Genomic DNA, 7,494 nt, shown 5'->3' on the forward strand with positions numbered 1-7,494 from the left:
CAATATTTATAAATTTCTATTATATTTTACTGTGAAATAATGTAAATATATACATATAATTGTTTGTGTTAGTTTAAATTTGCTTGATTTATCATTAACCTAATTATATATTATTTCATTTTTTTTGTTTTAACCCAATATTATGTCATATAATATATCTATGAGTATATAATACCAAGGTAAACACATGTATACAAATCACTTATTATTATGTATAGTTTTTATTTCCATGTAACTCATTTGCCTACATACATTTTGGAAAATGTGGTCCATTACAGATAAAACCCAGATGTATACATGGCCTGGATTTCCATATTATGCTGCCCAGAATAAAAGACGATGCAGTCCAGATAAAAACATTGTATGGCTCAATAATCTTTACCAAACTTAGTAAAAAAAACTTTGTCATATTATAAGAAATCCCTGTTTTTGTTAATTATGTTCATTCACAGTATATGTAATTCACCAAGCACCACAAGACTTAATGTCCACTTGACACATTTCTAGTATATTTGGCTTGTACATAAACATCACTTTTTCATAAGAGAATAAATCTCATGTAGGACATTTAGATTGCTCTAGAAATAATTGCCAAGATGTTTTGCATTTGAATCATGTTTAAAGCATACCCAACATTATTTGCATTTATTGTGTTCATGATTGTGTTGTATTCTTCCTTTTTAAGATGCATCAGATGAAGTCTTTGACTATCTAGAAAGGGATTTTGTAAGCTAGTACTGGACATGAAGACAGTCACTTGGAAATGATGATTGTGCAACAGCGGTTAAACATATGCAATACATCATATGGTAATTTCTTTTCACCTCAATGAATATTTAAGTGACCTACCCACAAATAAAGTGATTCTCTAATAGTTCCAATTTCCACTTTGATTTTGTAATCTTTTTCTGGTATTCTTCATTACTACTACCCGTAACTGGTATCTAAAAATAACATTATAATATTCATCAATAATATCATAAGACAATGTGAATATTCAGTAATTTATATATGTAATCAATTTGTTTTTGTGTATGTGGTGTTTATATGTTGGAGTTTGTAGTTCATTGTCAGTGATTTTTTTATTGTGAATAACTCCATTTTCCCCAAAATTAGAAAAAATTACATTACATTCCGGATTAAAATAGCAATGAATTTCTTGAAATATAAACAAAATCTTGACAAGTCTTACTCTTTCACAGCATAAGGTATGCATAAAAAAGTTAAAAAAATGTATATTTGCCATTATATAAGCAATTTTGGCCTGATTTTGTATTTTTCCCAAAGTTGACTTTTTACCGAATTTGCGAGGTACATTGTACAGGCAGTAAAAAGAATTCATAAAAAAATCACTGATTGTTGTTAAGTGTTTTTTTATGAATGTTGTTCAAGTTTCGTCCTTGGGGTCAAAGTTGTCCCAACCAGAGTTCCCCTGTTACTGATAGACTTCTAGAACAAAAATTGATACACATTCAAATCAGGCAATGACTTCTGCAGTAATGTATGAATTCCTTAGAAACTGATGTCTAAACTAAAAGGTATTTAGTTTCAAAGATTATGAAACAAGTTGTTACAACAATATAATAATCACCTTTTGGCAGGATGTTAAGCAAGGTTTTGCCTTGTTGAGGAAATCGTAAACCTCGTAGTACCCTTAAGGAACCCACTTGTCTGACTTAGTGACTACAATCCAAACTCACAATGTCTTCCTTAACAACCACTTTATAAGCAACCAAGGACATCCTTATCAAATATTTCATTTACAGCAGCCAATGACTTCCATAAAAAATAATGACTTCCTAAACAATCCTTGGCTTCTTTATCAACCAATGATTGCCTTAGCAACTACCTTCATCCATAGCAACAAATGAATTCCCATTCAACCAATGACTTCCTTAGCATCCAATTCCTTCCAACGCATCCATTAACTACCTTTATAAGCACCAATGCCTTATTAAGCAACCACTTTTTTCCTGAGCAACAGCCAACATCCATAGCAACCAATTACCTCCTTAGTAATCATTTACTTCATAGCAACATTCTGGTTCATTACCGTAACATCCATTGACCATGGGAACAACCAGCTTACCATACTTCTCATTTCTGTTAACAAAGAGCAGCCTTCTTTGAGGAGTCCTTATCAACCATCAAATTACACAGCAACCACTAACCTGCTAAGCAAATAGCAACACCTTTCATAACCAGTTGTTACCTGACTGACTTGTTCATGGTCATTTTAATCAGGTGATCAATTAAGGGCCATGCTGGCCCTTTTGTTTTGAATGTACATTTCCTTAGCTTATTCATTTAATTCAGCAAATGTATAAACATAGTGTACAATTCTGGATACTTTCAAGTTTTGTCATTATTATATATTATCAATGTTTTAATTTTCAAACAGGTGACCAGACAGGGAGGAAACAAGGGAAATGGTTATCCACCAACAGCCCAAGTGCTTGGTTGATAAGAGGAGCCACAGCATTAAACATTACTGCACAAAGTGATGTGCTTTGCTAACACTTATGATTGTGATTTGATAAAATAGCAATGAATGAACGCTCATTATTCATAACTATAACTAAAACATTGATGTCAAAAGTTGTCAATTTTCAACATATATAGTATTTGAGATCCTGATCTATAGTTGTGTGCAATGGATTATCAAAGAAAAACAAAAGAGTGGGCAACAAAATGAATAGCATAATGCACCAGTCAATTGTAACCACATCCCGCCCCCAGGTCCGGGGACTTTTGACTTTTGGTCCAGCCTACTCCAGGTTAAATTCCCTGAACTGATCCTGAACTAAAATCCCTGCCAAATTCCCCCGCATCCAACATACCATAGGTAAGACAAAACCACCGCATTCACACCCAGTATACCCCAGACGGGGGTGGTGGTGGTTACAATTGACATGTGCATTACCCACTACCCATTTACACCAGTAATTCATAATTATATTTGATAGACATGCCTCTTGTCAAAGGTTTTGAAGGGTATGAACGTCAGAACTACTTGCCTATGGCCTTTCAAGATTTTATAACATTGTTAAACTAAAGAAATTATTATTAAGTTTATACTAGATCTTTGTTAAGAGTGACCCCTTTGATAATTCTGGAGAAAAACTATTAGGATTAGGTTCTGTATTTGTCCATAATTTGTCATATGACATGTAAGCAGGAGTTCATTCCTTCAAAGAATTGTGAATCTTATATAATTATGTATTTGACATCTTATGAATTTTATCACACTTTAACCTAGAGGCAGTTCAAATAAATACTGCTATGATTGAACCAATACTGAATAAGGGCAAGAATTCCAAACAAGACAGTATACATCTAGTATCATGTTTGTCTGATAATTTTGAAATCATAGTGATTAAATCTAAAAGGATGTTAAAGCTGCACTGTCACTGATTAAGAGTTTTCACATTTGCTTTGAAAAAAATAATTAAAATAGTCTGACTTTTGCATGAATGCCTTCAATCCAGTCATTTAAGATAACTCTCAATGAAACAGAATTCAATTGTCTGAAAAACTGCCAAAATTTTCATTTCTTCTCAAGCATTACTAACCATTAAACATAGAGTTTTAAATGGTAATAGGAAAAACTGTGATTTTGTATGCAGTCTCATATAACTGTTATCAGACATGTGCACAAGATTTTCATTCCAAGTTAAAAATAATAAAAATTCATATATCTGTGAGAGTGCAGCATTAACAATGAAAACAATTATTAAAAATGGTATTTCCAACTGTGTATAATAATGCAACAACAATTTACCTTCTACTAGCACATTGAATTACAAGTTCTGCTTTTTCAAAGAAAACGGGCATATGGGAAGTACCATCACTTTCAGCGATATTTTTGTTGTAGCTTTTTTTATAAGAGACATTGGCAAAAACTGTTCATAGATTGTGTTTTAAGGTGTATGTTTTATAGACAGTACTCCAATTCTCTTTAATATATAATATGTTTGTTTCATTTAAGGCTTTTGTGTGTTTTAGGGCTGTTTCAGACCATTCCTGATATCGTATTTTCATATAAACCCAGCAATCATAATTGCATACCTCTTTGCAAAAGAATAATAAACATTCACAGAAATTAAACAGCAACGGAATTTTTCGAATTTTTCTCAACATAAGAAGAGACTGTTGTATTTTGGCCCAGCTAATGTTATTATATTGTTGACTAACATAAGCTTACAAGCAAATTAACAGGCAGAATAGATAAAGAAAAGATGAGCATGTAGTCTTGTTTTGCATACAGAAGTAAGGGGCTTAGCTAGCCCTTTATATGTGGATTCATAATTGCTAGGTGGGTCTCGGGGCATGCCCCCTCAAAATATTTTGAAAAACATGGTGCATTCTGGGCGTTCTGGGGTGCTTTATTTTGTACTGGAAAATAAAAATGACATTTAAAGGATCATGTAGGCAAGTACGCATACTGCAACTTTGGCTGATTTTTTTTATGTTTTTATCAGAATCATGTGGATTCATCCGCATACTAGTGTTATATGCAGCTTCACGCCTGGTATCTCAGACAGACATTTTTAGGCTTATGTAGATGTTTGCAAGGCAAGGCTTGGCAAACCAAAGCGCCTGTCTCATTATATTGGTTACAAAGTGCTTTTGCATGTTGTTTGCAATTGTGCATTTTGCGCGACTGGTTAATATCTGCAATATAAAAACTTAAAATTCATTGATGCCTAGGTGACCAAATTTCAAAAAATTTCATTTCATTTGTCAAACATTGTGCCCCAAAAGCACATTTCACAGAAGTATGTAGTTTCTTTACTTAAGGTCTATTATACTGTAACATAAAATATATTTAAAAACAGTAATTCTGGTAATTTTATTGCAAAATTTGACAAAGTAATTGGCAAAATGCAGAAATTTTCATTTTTTTTTCTAACAAATTTGCCTAAAAATCATATTTTACAAAATACATAGTTTGTATATTTCAAGTATCTTATAATGTTATATAATATCTGTTTTAAAAAAGTTATTTTGGTAATTTTATTGCAAAATTTGGCAGAGTTGATGCTAAGTCCAGAAATTCTCATTTTCATTTAACTTTTAAAACATTTTGCCCAAAAATTATATTTTGTACAATGTGATTGTATTATACTTATAGTATATTAAATGTGGTGTCTGATATAACACACAACCAACAAAAAAAAAATCTAAGCATTTTTCTCCCATTTTTTATTTTCACTGGACAAAGAATAAATAGAGGTGATGAGGTGTTGAAACTCTGCTTCAACACCTCTCTATTCAAATAGAGAATAGTGCACGTCACCACCATGTATATAGACTATAACAGGGGTTCAAATCTACAGATAGAGAATAGTCCACGCTACCACAATCTATATAGACTATAACAGAGGAGTTGAAGTAAAGTTTCAAAATCTACATTGCATAGAGAACAGAGGTGTTGAAGCACTGCTTCAACACCTCTGAGAATAAATAGAGTATAGCGCACGCTACCACAATGTATATAGACTATAACAGAGGAGTTGAAGTAAATCTTCATAATCTCTGGCTGTATACATTGTATAGAGAACAGGGGTGTTGAAGCACTGCTTCAACACCTCTTGACAATGAATAGAGTATAGTGCACGCTTCCACAATGTATATAGACTATAACAGAGGAGTTGAAGTAAATCTTCAAAATCTCTGGCTGTATACATTGTATAGAGAACAGGGGTGATGAAGCACTGCTTCAACAACTCTTGACAATGATTAGAGTATAGTGCACGCTTCCACAATGTATATAGACTATAACAGAGGAGTTGAAGTAAATCTTCAAAATCTCTGGCTGTATACATTGTATAGAGAACAGGGGTGTTGAAGCACTGCTTCAACACCTCTGAGAATGAATAGAATATATACCGTGCACAGTATATACTGGTATAGAATATAACACCAGTGTATGTACTGTCACGGTGTATCGTGCATATCCATATAGTGTAAAGAGTCTATGCACTGTGTTGATATAAGATATCAATCTCAACTTGGTCTAAGCATTCTAGATTTAATATTTTTTTCTAGATTCAAATAATTCACTGTTTCATATACTTTTTGTGCATTTTCAGCCATTACACGTTACAAATGTTGTTAAAAGTAATTTATAATTTCTATAAATGCATTATTACGGAGGCAGTTCAAAATCTATGTTTGTTATGCATGTGCTTATATTGATTTTAAATACGGTTATCATTTTAAAATTCTAGATTTATTTCGGCAAATTTCTTTTCAGTCGATAAAGGACTAAACCCGACAATCATAAAGCCCAAAATAATTGGAATCTACACATACCTAGTTCTTAATTAAGTTTTAATTATAATAACAATTATTTTATACAACGTATAAATGTCGTCATAATAGCTTGAAAACGTTATTATCATATACAGTAAAACTGCGATCGTTCGAACAAACGGTCGTTCGAGAACCGGCGTTCCCTCGAGGTCGGAGCTTGGTCCCGAACTTTTTCCTTCTATTTTCATATAAGATAAACCTACGCTGCATCGAAACCTAATTATGTCGAGGAGTCGAGCAATATCCTCGGTCCCAAGTACACAAATCATGCACAAAACCTTATGGCTCCCTCGAGGTCATTATTTCACACTTTTTCCCGAACGCATGTTCCAAAATAAACAAACAATTGCTAGGTATTTAAAGTTTCGCAAGTTGTAAAAATTGCAATGACAGTTGAAAGGCAATTGATAAGGTGTGAACAACCGTTAAACAATGTTAACGCATGACCGATATTAATTGATATGGGCAGTTTAGAACATAATTATGAGAAGTTAATGACGAGCAGTTAATTGTGAGAAATGTAAATAAATAATAAAAATATGAATAAACACTACGATATCGATCCAACATCGGAATATCTGAAAATATTTCCTTTTTTGTCACTTTGCTTTGCAATATGGCTATTTGGTAAAAAATCGATTTATTGATATTTCTCTTACATTTTTTATTTAAGTATACATAAAGTAAACGACAGCCTTTGAACATATCAGCGATTTCCATAACGCAACACATAATCGATGTCTTAGTAAACAGACTACTTCATACTTGAAATACACTGAAATATATTTCATAACAGACTGGAGAATTGAAAATCAGTTCGTTCGAAACATCGGTTCTCTCGAGGTTTAGGCTCGGTCCCCGGCGACTTCGAGCGATCGCAGTTTTACTGTATATTGTAAAATCAACGAGAATCTATAGGCAATTAAGATAGAATAAATATCTATATTGATGCTCTAACTGATTATATTATCATTGCTAAAAATCATAGCTTTAGGCATTCTTACATATTTTAATAAGTTTCTTATGAAGTTAATTAAAATACAGGAAAGTGTTGTTTGAAAGATGTTTCAATCTAACTTTAACAAATAAACAAAGAAAAACTACAGAAGTAAATATTTCCTCAAATTTAGTGTTACGCCCCGAAACTCCCGTCTTTTTAACAATCATTATACGTTC

The 7,494-nt window shown here is 32.5% G+C and overlaps 1 long non-coding RNA gene across 1 annotated transcript; it reads left to right on the top strand.

Annotated features, from left to right (window-relative positions):
* Positions 1 to 248: 248 nt before the first annotated feature.
* LOC128221856 (uncharacterized) lies at positions 249 to 2,422 on the top strand. The gene is made up of 3 exons (XR_008259006.1): positions 249 to 361; positions 686 to 809; positions 2,402 to 2,422. It is a non-coding gene; the product is annotated as an uncharacterized LOC128221856 (long non-coding RNA).
* The last annotated feature ends 5,072 nt before the right edge of the window (positions 2,423 to 7,494 follow it).

This window comes from Mya arenaria, chromosome 16 (genome assembly GCF_026914265.1).
Source record: "Mya arenaria isolate MELC-2E11 chromosome 16, ASM2691426v1".
NCBI classification, from domain to species: Eukaryota; Metazoa; Mollusca; class Bivalvia; order Myida; family Myidae; genus Mya; species Mya arenaria.